Here is a 17247-nt window from a genome sequence, read left to right as displayed (position 1 = left end):
GAGTATTTGCTAAAAGAGCATTAGAAGTTACCAATTAGAAGAAGATGTTAATGGCTGGGGTAAAACACAGGAATTTAATGAAATAAGGAATAATGAAAGCTATGCACATTTTTCTAACTTGAAAATAAAATGTGTGTTGTGTGGCTCAATCAACAAATTAATGGGACTTAGAGAAATGAGATAAAAGCCTCAGTTAAACAACAACAACAAATTAGTTAATACAATGAGAGGAATTATACAGAAGAAAGCATTGATAAACCTGAGTGAAAAAAGTTGTGATTTCTGCTACATAAAGAATCTTTTAAATTATCTTTTTAGCAATAGTACTAATTTAGTATTATTACCACAATCAAAATCGTTAAAATATTGTTAATTTTGTTAACAATTTGTTAAAATTTTGTTAATTTAAAATAATCATTAAGTTAATAATAGTAGGCTATTTTGATGTCAGGCTAGGAAAGTGTGTTCTCAAAAATAACCTAGCAGCTTGACCTACCACTATTTTATTCTATAAAACCAAATTTGTCAGAAAATGCGTCTACAGAAAAATTTGAAGGTTGAAACATTATTCAAAAGATATAATAACCTTTATTTTCTCAAATTGGTTTTATTTTTTGACATGTTTAAATAATAAGAAACTGAAGTGTATTATATACGCTTTGCTGTTTTTAAAAAACAGGAAAGCTGGGCTCCTGGGTGGCTCAGTCCATTGAGCATCTGACTCTTGATTTCCGCTCAGGTCACAATCTCATGGTTTGAGCCCCATGGCAGGTCAACAAGGAGCCTGCTTGGGATTTTCTCTCTCCCTCTCTCTTTCTCTTTCTCTTTCTCTTTCTCTTTCTCTCTCTCTCTCTCTCTCTCTCCCTCCCTGCCCCCCCCCCCACCTCTGCCCCTACCCTGCTCACTGTCTCTCTCTCTCAAAATAAGTGTGCTTTAAAAATTTTTTTTGTAAATGGGAAAGCATCCCTTAATACAGGTTTTTGGGGGGTAGTTAAGTTTTAAATGAAAAGTAAAATTATGAGCCAGCTCTTAGATCTTAGGTAGTACTTCATCTAAGGTTCTTTTATGTTAAGTGAGTTTAATTTTTTTTTAATCATTTAGCTAGAAATTGTATTTTTTAGTACACTTAAAGATATAGAACAACACCCCTTGTGCATGTCTTGGTTACTGTAAAGAAAAAAAAAAAAAAATATATATATATATATATTCCCTTAAACCTGGGTGTCAGGTTTCCTGTTTCCTTTTGTTATACATAATACAGAGTTGAGGTTATTTGGTGTTTTGGTTTTTGCACTCCTTGTAGGCCTTATTTTTCTCCCATGCCCATGGTATTCAACCAATCCTATTAGTGCTTATAACAGACTATACCTTTAACACAGTTTTTACCTCATTTTTGTGGGAAGGAGAATAGTTGGTTGCTTGGAGAGGAATTTTATACCATGAAGTTTAAGAGCTCAAGCTCTGGAGCCAAACTGGATTTGAATCCTTCGCTATCATGTTTTAACTTGCTTGACCTCAGGGCAAGTCACCTGTCTAAGCCCCTATTTTCTCGTTTATAAAATCAGAATAGTAACGTGTAAAGTAGCATTATAAGGATTAAAAATATATAATATTAAGTGATTTGACTGGCACCTGATACATAGTTAGCATTCAGTAAATATTAGCTGCGAAATACTATTCATCAGAACATATTTCATTCATTACCATGTTCTTTTCTAAAGCTTTATGTTTAAAAATAATTTTATAATTATATTAAACCTAATACTAATACTTTATAGATTTTTATTAGGTTATTACTGATTATAAGTTTTTCTTATAATTTTATCACTGGTGAGATGGGACATGCCACTTATCAAACTATTGTAAATGTCTGGCTGTTTGTCATTTTACAATTGGTTTTTCTCAGCAGGAGTTCTACAAGCAGATTAAGCCTGTGATACTCTGAGGCATCTATGGTATCTAATGAATTAGCATCTCTCAGATGCATCCAGCATGATTATATGATAGTTATGTACCATTTTGGAGAAAATTAAGAAAATAGTCACCCAGATCATCATCTGTGATCTGTGATTAAGACGAGGGCTTAACTTCCAGTTAAAAAACACTGTGAGACTAGCCTGTTGGGCAGCTTGAGGGTTGGAGTGTACTGTTCTCATCCTTGTGTCCCCTATGCCTGGGACATGGTGGGCATTCAGTAAATGACTTTAAATTAATGACGGTTACTTTTTATTCCAAATTAGATTTAACTTCAAAAAGTTAAAGCCCAGTTTTAAAAGGAAACAAATTCTGTCAGGGGAGGCTAGGACCTTGAGACTAAATATGTCCTTCAAGATGGAGAGGTGATTTAATGGTTTCAAGAGCATCATAAAAAGAGGCAGTATAGGCAGAGAGCCAGAGTGGTGTGGATAAAAGAGTAGGTTCCTGGCCTATACTGAGAATGTGTTTTATTCAGACAAATAGGCAGTCACTATTAGGGAGGTGGATTAACAGGTAATGCTCAAATTGCTGGCCTGGCATTTTAGGATTAGATATAATTTCACCTGATATCCTACGTAGCAGATTAAACATAACTTTATCTCTGTCTCCTCCAAAGCCCTAATAGGATAGTAAAGAAGTAAAACAAATATAAACCCTCAGGACCAAGATACCTGAGAGGAAAACAACAGAGGAAAAAGGATATTGAAAATTTTGGAAGCTGGAAAGCAAATCATGACTGATTATTGGCTTACCAGAGAGGAGAGGTCTGTAACTCTAGATCCTATAGAGGAGTCTACTGAGGATAAGGGAGGCATTTCACAGGGGCTACTTAGTACTCTAGAAAGAAGGGATAAGCGTGCTGAACTAGAAAGAGATTTGATTTTAAGTCTGAATACTGAATGGATGAACCCTTTCCCCCCACCATGGAATTCACCTTTATAGGTGGCATGTGTCAGAAAGGAATGGGGTTTTGTTTTACTTCATAAAGTGAGCTGGTTTTCTGAGTATGCTGTATTAAATAATCCATATTCTCTTCTGATTTGTGCGATCTTTTATTAAGTTCCCACATAAATATGGGTCAGTGCTTTCCATTTTGTCTCCATAGCCCATTTGTCTGTTTTTGCATCAGTATCACTTGTGCCAGGTGACAAATCCTAACCTGCCCTTCAGTTCTCTTCTCTATCCCCACCCCTCCCCCCACCAAACACAATAAACCTGAGATTTATTTTTTGAAGAAATTGAACTAGAGAGATCTCAGATCTGGAAATAGCTATGAAAGGAAGGATGGGGGTGTGGGGTAAAGCACAAAGTTGAAATCTGAATTTATGTAAAAGCCTACAAACTAAATGTCAAAATCACTCCTCTTCCCTGCTCTAGTCCAAGCCAGGCAGATAAAAGATTAAAAAAACTGGAGCTCTGGCACAAAAACAGACACTCAGATCAATGGAACAGAATAGAGAACCCAGAAACGGACCACAAACGTATGGCCAACGAATCTTTAACAAAGCAGGAAAGAATATCCAATGGAATAAAGACAGTCTCTTCAGCAAGTGGTGCTGGGAAAACTGGACAGCAACATGCAGAAGAATGAACCTGGACCACTTTCTTTTTTTTTTTTTAATTTTTTTTTTTCAACATTTATTTATTTTTGGGACAGAGAGAGACAGAGCATGAACGGCGGAGGGGCAGAGAGAGAGGGAGACACAGAATCGGAAACAGGCTCCAGGCTCTGAGCCATCAGCCCAGAGCCCGACGTGGGGCTCGAACTCACGGACTGTGAGATCGTGACCTGGCTGAAGTCGGACGCTTAACCGACTGCGCCACCCAGGCGCCCCTACTTTCTTACCCCATACACAAAAATAAACTCAAAGTGGATGAAAGACCTAAATGTAAGACAGGAAGCCATCAAAATCCTCGAGGAGAAAGCAGGCAAAAACCTCCTTGATCTTGGCCGCAGCAACTTCTTACTCAACACATCTCCGGAGGCAAGGGAAACAAAAGCAAAAATGAACTACTGGGACCTCATCAAAAGAAAAAGATTCTGCACAGCGAAGGAAACAATCAGAAAAACTAAAAGGCAACCGACAGAGTGGGAGAAGATATTTGTAAACGACATATCAGATAAAAGGTTAGTATCCAAAATCTATAAAGAACTTATCAAAAAACAAAGAGTCCAGTGAAGAAATGGGCAAAAGACATGAATAGACACTTCTCCAAGGAAGACATCCAGATGGCCAACTGACACATGAAAAAATGCTCAACATCACTCATCATCAGGGAAATACAAATCAAAACCATACTGAGATACCACCTCACACCTGTCAGAATGGCTAAAATTAACAACTTTGGCAACAACAGATGTTGGTGAGGATGTGGAGAAAGAGGATCTCTTTTGCACTGCTGGTGGGAGTGCAAACTGGTGCAGCCACTCTGGAAAACAGTATGGAGGCTCCTCAAAAAATTGAAAATAGAACTACCCTATGACCCAGCAATTACACTACTAGGTATTTATCCAGGGGATACAGGTGTGCTGCTTCGAAGGGACACATGCACCCCAATGTTTATAGCAGTACTATCAACAATAGCCAAAGTATGGGAAGAACCCAAATGTCCATCGATGGATGAATGGATAAAGAAGATGTAGTACATACATACACACACACACACACACACACACACACACACACACACACACAAAATGGAGTATTACTCAACAATCAAAAAGAATGAAATCTTGCCATTTGCAACTACGTGGATGGAAGTGGAGGGTATTATGCTAAGTGAAATTAGAGAAAGACAAAAATCATATGAGAACTTTAAGAGACAAAACAGATGAACATAAAGGAAGGCAAGCAAAAATAATATAAAAACAGGGAGGGGGACAAAAACAAAAGAGACTCTTAAGTATGGAGAACAAACAGGGTTACTGGAAGGGTTGTGGGAGGGGAAATGGGCTAAATGGGTAAGGGGTATTAAGGAATCTACTGAAATCATCGTTGCACTATATGCTAACTAACTTGGATGGAAATTTAAAAAACAAAAATTAAAAAATAAAAATAAATAAAAACAAAAACCACAAAAATAAAAAAACAAACCTTGGAGCTCTAGAAATAGTGAACAGCCCAAGAGCATATAGACTGGTGTGGGGACTGATGCGGGGAGTGCCATGATGAAGTTATGCTCAGGAATTACATGGTAAAAAACCAGTTTGCCTTCCAATTCTGCAAAGAAGAATAAGTCAGCAAGCCTGCTTTTGCAACAGAGTTTCCACACAGCTCTTTAGTGCTTCGTTCTTAAATATGAAAACCCATTAAAGTTGAGGAAAACTTCCAAATTGACACACAGATGAGAACGAAGTATTAGAAGAAACCGTTGAAGAAAGCAGAAGAAAACTTCAACAGAAGCAAAATGCCCTTATATAGGGGTCCCTGGGTGGCTCAGTCAGTTAAGCGTCCAACTTTTGATCTCAGCTAGGTCTTAATCTCAGGATCAGGAGTTCAAGCCCTGTGTTGGGCTCTGTGCTGGGCGTGAAGCCTAGTTTAAAAAAAAGGAAAAAAAAAAAGCCCTTTTATAAAAGCGTTCTGTTGAATCAATGAGACATAAATAGGATTCTGTAAGAGTAAAGACAGGAGCTGTTGGAAATAAGGTAGCAGAAATGAAAAACACATAAAAAGATTGAAAGGTAAAATTGAAGAAATCTAGAAAGTAGAACAACAAAGATGGACAAATAGAACTATAGTATTGGTCCAGGTGTAACAATTTAACAAGCAGTGGTTTTAGAAACATACGAGAGAAAATGGAAGAGAAGCCAGTGGTAATATAAGAAATACTGCTAAAGCTAAAGGAATTTCTGTATTAAAAAGTTTTATCCCTTTCTCTAGGGAACTCTAGAGAAAAAGAGAAGATTCTATAGTGTTGCAGAGAGAGAAAAATTAGGTTCCATACAAAGAAATAGGACTCTGAATACTGTTGAACTTTTCAATAGCAGCAGCTGAATGCTGCAATCCAGTGGCATAGTGCCTTTAAAAAGCTGATGGAAAATTATTTTCTACACAAAATTCTATATTTAGCCAAACTGTCAATCAAGTGAAAGGCTAGATGAAGGCATTTTTTTCAGTCTTACTTCAGAAAATTTTTCTCCCCTGCAACCCTACTGAGGGAAGTTACTAAGGATGCATTCCACTAAATCATGAAGTGAACCAAGAACAAGTGTGGGACCCAGAAAATGGGGTCAAACACAGGAAATAAGAAAGGGAAATCCTAAGTACTAGCTGTATAGTAAGTCTAGTGGGCATCAAGTCTAGACTGGACTAGGAGGGTGAAAGTCTCCAGGAACATTAAATGACAAGTGGCATTAAAAGATTTCATGGGGGCAGGAGGGATTCCTGGGTGGCTGTTGGTTAAGCATCCGACTCCTGATTTCAGGTCAGGTCATGATCTCGTGGTTTGTGTGATCGAGCCCCACATCAGGCTCTGAGCTGACAGCACAGAGCCTGCTTGGGATTCTCTCTCCTTCCCTCTCTGCCCCTCCTCAACTCATGCATGAGGGTGTTCTCTCTCTCTCTCTCTCAAAATAAATCTTAAAAAATTTTCATGGACCTTTTGGTGCTTTTATGAAAAATTAACAATAGGTTTATAGAAAATGAAGCAAGTGGGAAAAGTAGAAAATAATACCTCCAAGAAAAATTTAAAATTGCATATGGAAGAAAATATAATTCTAGTGCACAGCTTGGCTCAGCAGTAAGCAGTATTTAAATAGTCCTAATATGAACACTGAATATTGATGTAGTAAAAATTATAACATAGAGAGAGGTAAATATCAGAAGAAACAACTTAAGAATTGACAGTAGTTAGTTGCCTCTGAGGAGCAGGACTGGGAGTGGAAAAGAGATAGGGCAGGGGGGGTTGTTTTTAGAGGAAGCTTTTTATTACCACTAGCTACAAGACTTTTTAAATTACGAGCATATGCTGCTTTGATTACAAAATTAATTTTTTTATGATATGACATCAGTGCTCAAAAGAACCAGAGAGACCTAGATAGGATAGGCCATAATCCTAAGGAACTGGGGGATTTGTCATACAAATCAGTAATGTTAACTAAAAAGATCGTGCTTATCATTTTAGGTTACAAAGGGTTTTTACTTTCTCTCATTTGGTTGTCCTGACAACCTGTCAGTATGGTGGGGCTCAGAGTTGAATAACTAGCCTTTTCTCCAGGTTGTCAGTGATAAGGTTGTGACTCATACCAGCTCTTCTGACCCTAAGCCCAGAAACCAGTTTCCAGGGATGAAAGTGGGAGGCCACTGTAGGCCTGTTTGTAGGAATGAAATAGCAGACTAGTGATTGAAGTATCAACTCAGAGGAGTCTCAGCCATGAACCTGATTTGTGCTGAACCTCTTGGGTAAATGAGGGAAATGTGGGCCCAGCTAGGAGGTTTAAAAGCTGAGCAGGGACCTGGGTAGGTCACCACTCAGACTTTGCTTCAGAGCACTTAGCTAAAGAACAGAGGGCTTTGTACTGAGTAGGCTGCTCTTTCCTGAATAATGTTTCTGTACCAATTATTTGACTTTTGGCTGCCAGCATAAAGACCTTCTTCCTAGTTTTGAGAAATTCCTCATTATGCAGGTCTTGATAGAAGGCAGAGCACACCTCCCAGTGTAAAAACCTAAAAGGTTAAATGCTTGCTTTCTCAGCCTTCTCACTGGTTAATGTTTAAGCACATTACCTGGGCTTTTTGAATAGGAGCTCATAGCACAAAGAAGCAAGGACTATAGAAGGGTGTCTGGCTGGCTCAGTTGGTAGAGCATGCAATGTCTTGATGTCAGGGTTGTGAGTTCGAGCCCTTCACTGGGTGTGGAGATTACTTTAATTAATTAATTTAATTAGTGGCACCTGCGTGGCTCAGTCAGCCATGATTTTGGCTAAAGTCATGATTTCAGGGTCATGATCTTAGGATCTTAGGTATGGAGGCTGCTTAAGATTCTCTCTCTCCCTCTCTCTTTGTCCCTCCCCCATTCACACATGCGTATACTCTCTCTCTCTCTCAAATAAAATTAATAAATACATTTAAAAACATTATTTAAAGGCAAGGGCTATAGAGAATTCTTTCTGTAAGCAGGGTGAGAGCCACAACATCCAGTGGAAAAGAGAGAGGTCAGTGGCAGTGATGCCGATGATGGCATCCACTGTCTCTACACAGAGCAGGAGCTGTAGTGGCCTGGGGCCCAGAGCGACACGGGCTACTCACTGGGCTCTTTCCCTGATGTAGTCCTCAGTGCACAGCCTTTGTTCTTGTTTGTTTTCCGTGTCTGGTCTTCAACTTTCCCAGAAACTATGGGCTAAAGTATCCTTTCAAATAAAGTCCTTTTCTGTTGAAGCCAACTAGAGTTGTTTTCTGTGGTTATAGCTTGGAAGCCTGGTTGATAACAGTACATATATTAAAAAGACCAGTGTATAAAATTCCAAAATAGGTGGCTAGATTAGAAGAGCCTCAAAAAAAGGATCAGGTGTTCGATCACTGCTTTCACAATGATTTTAGCATGCACTGTGTAAACACCTCTGAAAACATGAGCACCTTGGTGAGAATATATATTGATTTATAATTTTCTGAAAAAAATTAGAAAATTCACTCTTTAGAGGAACTATAGGTTTTCTCATGAATTTTAACAACCCATGGCCTACCATAAGAAGGGGGTATATGATGTTTCCTTATTATAAAGACTCTTGACCTCAGAACAAAATAGCCCAGATTATCACCAACATGTACATGCATGCATATTCCAGCTCAGGATATTTTACAGTAGTGTACTTTCAATTGCAGATTTTATTTTTTTAGCTTGATCAAAACTGTATTTTTCAGTCTTTGGAATATGAAATTTACTTACAACAACTCCAAAGTGGACCCTGTAATGCATTGCCCATATTTTTAGTTACAATGTATGTGATTATATTTTTTTTTGAATTAAAAATCTAACAGAGAAACAGCTGAAAGCAATGACCTAATTTTTCCCTTAGCAACTTGGTCAGATTTCAAGAGTGTGTGACTTGAAACAAATGCAAAGCAGTAAAGACTGTCTCCATTCACTGAGCCATTCCTCCCTCTTCCTGTCCTCTCCATTGTCCCCATGTTAACACTCTTCTTGTGTCTCAGTTCAATTGAACTGGCAGTTCATTTTACTTCTGTCTATAATTATTTCCTCTTCAGCAAGTTAGTCTGAATCTACTTCCTAGAGAATAATGGAGCTAAGTTAAAGACCATTATCAACAGATCAGAATAGTAAATGGAGATTTCAGTTAACTATGCAATATAGATGAAGAATTAATCTCAGTTTCAGGAATGCAGTTCAGGTGACTCTCAAGTTCTGTACCTGTAATCATAAGGACACTTAGCACTTAAATTCTTTACTCAAAATTATGAGTAGAGTTCTAAAGCATAATTTATTGCATTTTTTTATTTTAAAACTTAAACCATTTTTCATGTAGACTACAAACTCTCCACCTCTGCCCCTCTGCTCACACTTTTCTTTGTCTTAGAATACCTTTGCCTTTGACCAGTAAATGTCCACGTTCTACCCTACTCTTTAAGACCAAATTCACATGCTACTTCCTTTGTTTCCTCTCAGGCATTCCAAATTAAAAGTATTTTCTACTTCCTGCAAACTTCCAAAACACTTTCTTTATGTTTCTTTTAGGTTTTTACATCTTCTAACTTATTTTGGAATTGTCTTTGTACATGTGTCATTTCCTCTATCAACTAGTGTATTATATACCCCCTAAAGACAGGGGCAAAATCTTAGTCCTCTTGAATCACCCAAAGAACCTAGCACAGTGCTTTTTTGCTGTTAGTGGACTCTGGGTTACATATTTTGAATTATCTTTTTTTTTTTTTTAAGTTTATTTATTTATTTTGAGAGAGAGCGTGCGTGCATGCGCACATGTAGGGAAGGGGCAGAGAAAGAGGGAGAGAGGGTCTCAGGCAGGCTTGGCAATGTCATCACAGAGCCTGGTGTGGGGCTCAGACTCACAAACCGGGAGATCGTGACCTGTGCCAAAGTCGGATGCTCAACCTACTGAGCCACTCAGGTGTGCCAAATTATCTTTAATACCTATGAAAAGTGAGTAACTTTTTCTTTTTAAAAGGGGGGGGAGGGTATGTAATAAATGTTTGTAGAAGTTACAAATAAAATTAAAACACTCTAGGAGATAAATATGAAGCAGTATTTATTTTTATTTTTTTAAGTTTATTTATTTTGAAGAGAGTGAGTGAGCAGGGGAAGGGCAGAGAGAGAAGGAGAGAGAGGATACCAAACAGGCTCCGCACTGCCACAGCCCTACATGGAGCTCAAACTCATGAACCGGGAGATCATGACCTGAGCTGAAATCAACAGTCAGATGCTTAACCAACTGAGCCACAGGTGCCCTTGAAGCATTATTTTTAAAATTAAGTTTAGAGTTGGTCTAAATACTGTATAATTCTGTACCATTAAACTCAGTTTTAAGTTAAATTTCAAATAAAGTTGTCTTATCAACTTTTTATTTTGTTGTCCACTGTTATGTAAATAAGATGTCAGTTGAATTTAAAATATTCTTGGAGGGCTCCTGGGTGGCTCAGTCAGTCAGGTAAGCATCCAACTTCGGCTCAAGCCATGATCTCACTGTTCAGGAGTTCAAGCCCTACATTGGGCTCTGTGCTGACAGCTCACCCTGGAGCCTGCTTTGAATTCTGTCTGTCTGTCTGTCTGTCTCTCTCTCTCTCTCTGCCCCTCCCCCACTCATACTCCGTCCCTCTCTCAAAAATAAACAAACATTAAAAATTTTTGGTTTTAATAATCTTGGAAGCCATTCAAGGCTATTAATCTTTTGAAGCCAGAAAATTTAATCTGAGGACAGTTAGAAGCCTTTTCTCAGCAATAAACAAAACTTTTCTATGCATACTAAAATCCCAAGGATGCCACAGTCAAGGGAAACGGTGAAACAGCGGAAGACTTGCTTGTTTTGGTTTGGTTTGTTTTTCTTCCCCAACACAAAATTTTTTATTATAGTCAAGATCTGAGAGATTTAATTTGAACTTTACAGACATTAATATAATCAGACAAAAGATGAAATGCTGTACTCAGGTCATTATGGATATGAATACAAAACTTTGAACAACATGGGGACAAGGAAGAACTGCGCATTTATTATTTAAAGTGTATATTGAACTCTAGACACCACGAGAATAGCGGAAAGCATCTGCAATGATGCCACCCAGTACAGTGTATTCTGAAGTAGAGACTTGATTTCAAGTTAGCATTTTTTGAACAACATTGCTATTCAAGGTGCAATACCAACGAGAAGAGAATTAAAAGGAGCCGTGTTTGAATGTCACTATGTACCTAGTGTCACGATGGGCACTTATATCTTTTCGTCTTCACAACAATCCTGTGAAGCTCAGAGAATGGGTCTCTCATTTGCTCAGGTTCAGAGATAAATAACAGTACCCAAATTAAATGGTATTTTATAAATATGAAGTCTGTGGTTAGATCTGTACTCCAGTCCTGGCTCTGTCACATGCTAACCATATAAATTCTTCCCGGTTTCTCAACTCGAGCTTGTCTCTTTCTCTCCATTGAAGTGTGGGCATCAAGCACTATGCCTGACAGTTGGGAGGGTCTTAACAAATGTTTTTAAAACTGACTTACATTAACTCTTTGGTAGATAATTTCTAAAGATAGAGCTGAGTTGTTTTCCTTATGCATCATTCGACAGCGTGGTTCCAAGTTTCCAAAGTCTAAAAAAAAATTTACCAGATTCAGACTTTTTTTCAACACGGATACATAGGATTACAATTGTAGGGAACATTCAACATTAGATGGCAAAACAAGGCCATAAAAAAATGGTCCACAGAGCTTTCCCATGGTGATAGACTGCTTGGTGTAAAGTGGCCTTTTCTGAAAGCCCCAACTTATTTTTATTCTTCTGATTCTGCAGTAGTCAAATTTTGGCCACTCCTCTTTTGTTGCCAAGGAATACAAAAATGTAATGCAACCCAAGATGCAGGTTATTTGGGGGAAGACATTAGTGATTGAGGAAAGAAAATGATAGAAGGGAGAACCTCAGCATTGTACAAATATCCTGGCTTTTCAAATTCAGTATTGAGGTACAGAGTTGAAGTTTCTGCCTTAAAAACAAATATTATACTTACCTCCTAAAATATCTAGAGTAGAAGGACTTTGACCAGACACAGGAGTTTTAGAAATGGTGGGAAGAAACTATTCCAAGAATTAAGATGGATTGGATTAGTAATGACATTATTTAGCTATTACTGTGTGGAATACTTCACTTAATCTTTATGGTAACCTGGATGGTAGCTACCATCGCTCTTCCCATTGTAGAGATGCAGGAACAATTGCGTTGTTTCTTCCCCAAGGCCACTTCTGATCAAATCTGCTTTATAGATACATGAATGTGTGTTTCTATTTCACGTGCACATCTTGTTCTGTAGTGTAAATAAATAGTAGCACACTATACATACTATTGTCTTGCCTTTTTCACACTTAAGCTTTGGAAAAACGGTGTCAATACATGTAGAGTCACTTTATGTTAATGTATTTTTTTTGTTTCTAAAAATATAAGAATTGGGGCACCTAGATGGCTCAGGCGGTTGAGTGTCCAACTCTTGATTTCGGCTCAGGTCATGATCTCAGTTTGTGGGATTGAGCCCTGCGTAAGACTCTGCACTTACAGAGCCTGCTTGGGATTCTCTCCCTTTCTCTCAAATAAATAATTAAAAAAAAAAAAAAAAAGATTCACTCTCTCCCTCAGCCATGCACACACGTGCATGTGCTTTCTCTCAAAAAAATAAAAAAAAAATATATGTGATGTACTGACGTTTGGATATTCAGATAATACAAATAATACAAAAAGTGTTTAAGAACCGTTCAGTTTCACTTCCCAGTGAAAAACACTGCTAACAAATAGCGCCTTTTTATAAATATCTTGTAAAGACTGAATCTTACTTTGGAGTATGTATAACTGACCAGAAAGTTCTTGCCTTCAACTATTTTTTCATATATTTAGATGAAACGAAATACCAGTTTCTATTACAAGTTAACATGGGGTGGCCGCACTATGTCTCCACGAAGGGAATGACTTTGATTTATAGAAAGACTTTGAGTTCAACATAAGAGACTCTTAAAAACTGAGAACAAACTGAGGGTTGATGGGGGTGGGAGGGAGGGGAGGGTGGGTGATGGGGATTGAGGAGGGCACCTTTTGGGATGAGCACTGGGTGTTGTATGGAAACCAATTTGACAATAAACTTCATATATTGGGGGAAAAAAAAGACTTTGAGCTCTGTTTTGGTTATCTTCGCTATAACATTTTCGTATACCTCATACGTAGCATTGCTACGTCTGTAAAACTTGTGATATGTGCTTTACATGTCATGGCATTTGAAAGTGAAATATCCACACATCAGAAAGTTGTGCCAAAACCCCCAAAACACAGTTTGCACACCTGTACATCTTTGTTTCTAACCATATTCATCTTCAATCATAGTAGAGTTAGGCCTTTTCCAGAATGGGTTGGTTTTAATACCGTTTCCACTGTCAGTGTGTTTCTTCCTGATGGAAGCTTACATTAAAGAACAATACTGAATTTTGACACTGATTCACTAAAATACTTCTAGAAGATCCATAGGTATCACATTGGTTCTCTAAACCTGTTGATGTCTGAGCTGTATCTAATTATGAGAGGTTCAGAAATTTTTCTAAGCTAAACTGAGATTAGTTTTTGTTATTCTAATGCATCATCTTAACTTCTAGATTGATAGTTTTTGTTTATAAGTGTAAGCAGTAAATAAAAATATAAAGTATCTAAAGTCTTCAGTGTCATGAGCCCTACTTCTAAACTACATTTTGATGTCAGATTTTTAGAGATACTAAGTTAAATAGAAGTGGATGCATACAGTGTTGTAAATCTGATCATTGTAATATGTCTGTAATCCTGAGAGAATAGCAGCGGCCTGAGTCTGCAGCAGACATAGATGAAAATGGTACATTATGGAGGAGAAGGAAGAAAATAACCTGTCAATTCAAACAGACCTTGGTATAGAATTAGCACTGTGACTCCTATACTTTATTTATTTAGCAGACTTACTGTATGCCAGACCCCAAGATTGAAGTAGCAAGTCTTGTAATAAGTACCCAAACTGTGTAAGTGCTCAAGTAGAGCAAAGCACTGTATGAGAGGGGAACACACAGGAAGAAGAGCCCCAGACCTCAGTATAGGAAGTTAGGGAAGGGAGGTCTGAAGAATGAATGGGAGTTAAATAAATAAAGGTTGGATGGGGCGCCTGGGTGGCGCAGTCGGTTAAGCGTCCGACTTCAGCCAGGTCACGATCTCACGGTCCGTGAGTTCGAGCCCCGCGTCGGGCTCTGGGCTGATGGCTCAGAGCCTGGAGCCTGTTTCCGATTCTGTGTCTCCCTCTCTCTCTGCCCCTCCCCCGTTCATGCTCTGTCTCTCTCTGTCCCAAAAAATAAATAAACGTTGAAAAAAAAAATTTTTTTTTATAAAAATAATAAAGAAAGAAAGAAAGAAAGAAAGAAAGAAAGAAAGAAAGAAAGAAAGAAAGGTTGGAGATAAAGGTTAGGCAGAAGGAAAGCAGGTGGAAAGGCCCAGAGATAAATGAGAGCAAGGCACTTTGGGTTGGGATAGGGGGTGCAGAGACAAGAGTGGTGTGGTGAGAAATGAGGCTACAGAGACAAGTAGGGCTCTATAATAAAGAACCTGGTCTACCATGCCGAGACATTTGGCTTTATCCTGAACATAGCAAGTAATATGACCTGATTACATATGCGTTTTCCGAAAGATCTCTTTGGCTGAGATCATAAGCAGCATGCAGACACCATAAGAAATGTCCCAGAAATAGTCTGTGTGTAGGGGGGCAGGGGAGTAATACATAAACAGATATAGTCTATAAATTACACATCAAAAATTGATAATTCTTTTTTAAAGTTTCCTACGATGTGTATTCATTTGTTTAGTAGAATTTTTGAGCACCTATTTTTTGCCAGGCACTGTGCTAAGCTCTTAACTTACATTATCTTCTATGGTAGGTATTATCTCCATTTACAGGTAAACTGACACTTGAAAATGTTGTAAACTGGGTTTATAGCTAGGAAATGTTATGGCCAAAATTTGAATCCTGGTCTTTCCCACTGCAGAGCTATTCTTTCCCATCACTGGGGAAGAGGGAACATGGTCTCCATGAGAAGAAGTCATCTGTGAGGTACATAGTTTGGAAGGGAGTGCACAATTGTGTTAAGAGATAACTAATCAGTAAATATCACAGAGTTTTCTAAAAATCATAATATGGCTGTACCCCAAAAGCTTTGGATTTTTTTTTATTATTAAAACAGAATTGAAGATACTAACTTACTGTTTTGGCACAGTGGGAAATGGTTTAAGGATAGTAACGTATAGACATAAATGGGTATTTTTTGTTTTTAGTTGAAAGGATGTGAACCTCTGAGTTTTTCACTTACTGAGACTATTAGAATTGTTTTTGTTTAACATTTTAACAAATGACATGTGAGTGGAAAGTGCATGGTACATTTGGGTTGTCAGCATTTCTGTTCCCTTTATGACCTTTGACTTGCTCTGCCCCCTCCAGACTCTGCTCTCCTATCCTTACCCACTCCCCACAGATCCCATGCTTGCTTCTGAATTAGAATGCACCAGGATAATAATGTATAAGGAAACTTAATTATAGTAAGAGTTGCATCTTATTTAATCCTGAAAATAATCCAATGAGGTAGATTTTGAGAATTAGGGAACATTTTTCAGATGAGGAAACAGGCAGAACTTCTTGTATCACACAGTTAAAGGGAATTGGGATTGGGTCTCTGGTCAGTCTGACTTGAACGGTGTATCTTGCGTCTCTCTTCTAGTAAGATGCCTGTACATTAGGATATGTGTTCAATTTCAAGATCGGGCAACCTGTAGGTTCCAGAATTAGATCTCCCTGCATTGTAATATAGTGGAGGCTTACATATTATGCAGGGTGTCTGTATTTACAGAACTGACATCCCTGTGAATGCTTTTCCCTTTCCTCGTGCTGTTTTCACCTACCCCCAAAACCCTTAAGCCTATTAAAAATAGCATATTAAACATTAAGTTATAAAGAAAACATTAAAGCAATATAAAGATATACATATGTATCCAAGTGAGTATCTTAAGGGTTCTTAGTCTTGTCTTTTTCCTTTCATGTCTTAGAGAAATCTTTAATCTTTTATAATCGTCTGTGTGCTTTAGCCTCCCCCCTTCTTTACCAGGTTACTTGTTTCCTATCTTCCTCTGTCTATTCTTTCTTTTCACTCAACTTGGGAAAAGCTATCTGAATAAAGAATACAAGCACTCAAGGTACATCTTCACACACAAGCAGCATAAATCTCAGTGATTGCCTCTTTCTCATCAGAAGGGAGTAATGTTCTCAAAGCAGAGAACCTTCTCATTTCCTTTCCAATATTTGCTTGGATTTTGTGGTCAGTGATTGATTTTATGTTGGCACTGAGGGAAGGAACTCCTGGCAACTTCCATAGCCTGATGGTTTTTGTTTGTTTTTGCTTTGATTTTTTTGAATACATATAATATATTCAAATAGGACAAAAGTCAAAATGTATGAAGAGTACTCAGCAAAGAGTCTCCTGTTCCCCCAACTTTTTGTCCCCCACCGCTGAGTTCCCCTTCTTGTTACCAGTGTTACCAGTTTCTTATACATCTATCTGCTGAGGTAGACAATCCAGAGATAGTCTCAGTACATATGTTTTAAAATATATTGAAAGGAAACATAAAAAGATATTTGGAATAGATCTACAGTATTACTAATGCCCTCTGACATTTAGGTATTGCAAGGAACTTGTGAGACTATTAAAAGGGGCAGAAACTTGAAAGATATTCTTCCATGTAGAATATATCTACACTTTATATATGGTACACTTTAAGAGTCTGCTTCTATATTATGTATAGAGGGTTTTTTGTTTTTTTTTTTTAAAGAGAAAGAGCAGGGGAGGGGCAGGGAGAGAGGGAGAGAGAGAATCCCAAGCAGGCCCCAAGCTCAGTACAGAGCCTGATACAGGGCTTGAGATCATGACCTGAGCTGAAATCAAGAGTTGGACTCTCAACCGACAGAGCAACCCAGGAGCCCCAAGGGTATTTTTAATATCTACCCAACAGGAACAACCAAATTCTGAACATTAGCCAAAAGGGTATGAGAAATAAAACCCAGA

At 38.1% G+C, this 17247-nt stretch overlaps 1 protein-coding gene across 9 annotated transcripts in view; it reads left to right on the top strand.

The window, feature by feature from the left end:
• Nucleotides 1-17247, top strand: part of BTBD7 (BTB domain containing 7) — an 88835-nt gene that overhangs the window by 33188 nt on the left and 38400 nt on the right. The window lies entirely within an intron of this gene.

Source organism: Prionailurus viverrinus, chromosome B3, assembly GCF_022837055.1.
Source record: "Prionailurus viverrinus isolate Anna chromosome B3, UM_Priviv_1.0, whole genome shotgun sequence".
NCBI lineage: Eukaryota > Metazoa > Chordata > Mammalia > Carnivora > Felidae > Prionailurus > Prionailurus viverrinus.
This window is presented reverse-complemented; position numbering and strand designations above follow the sequence as displayed.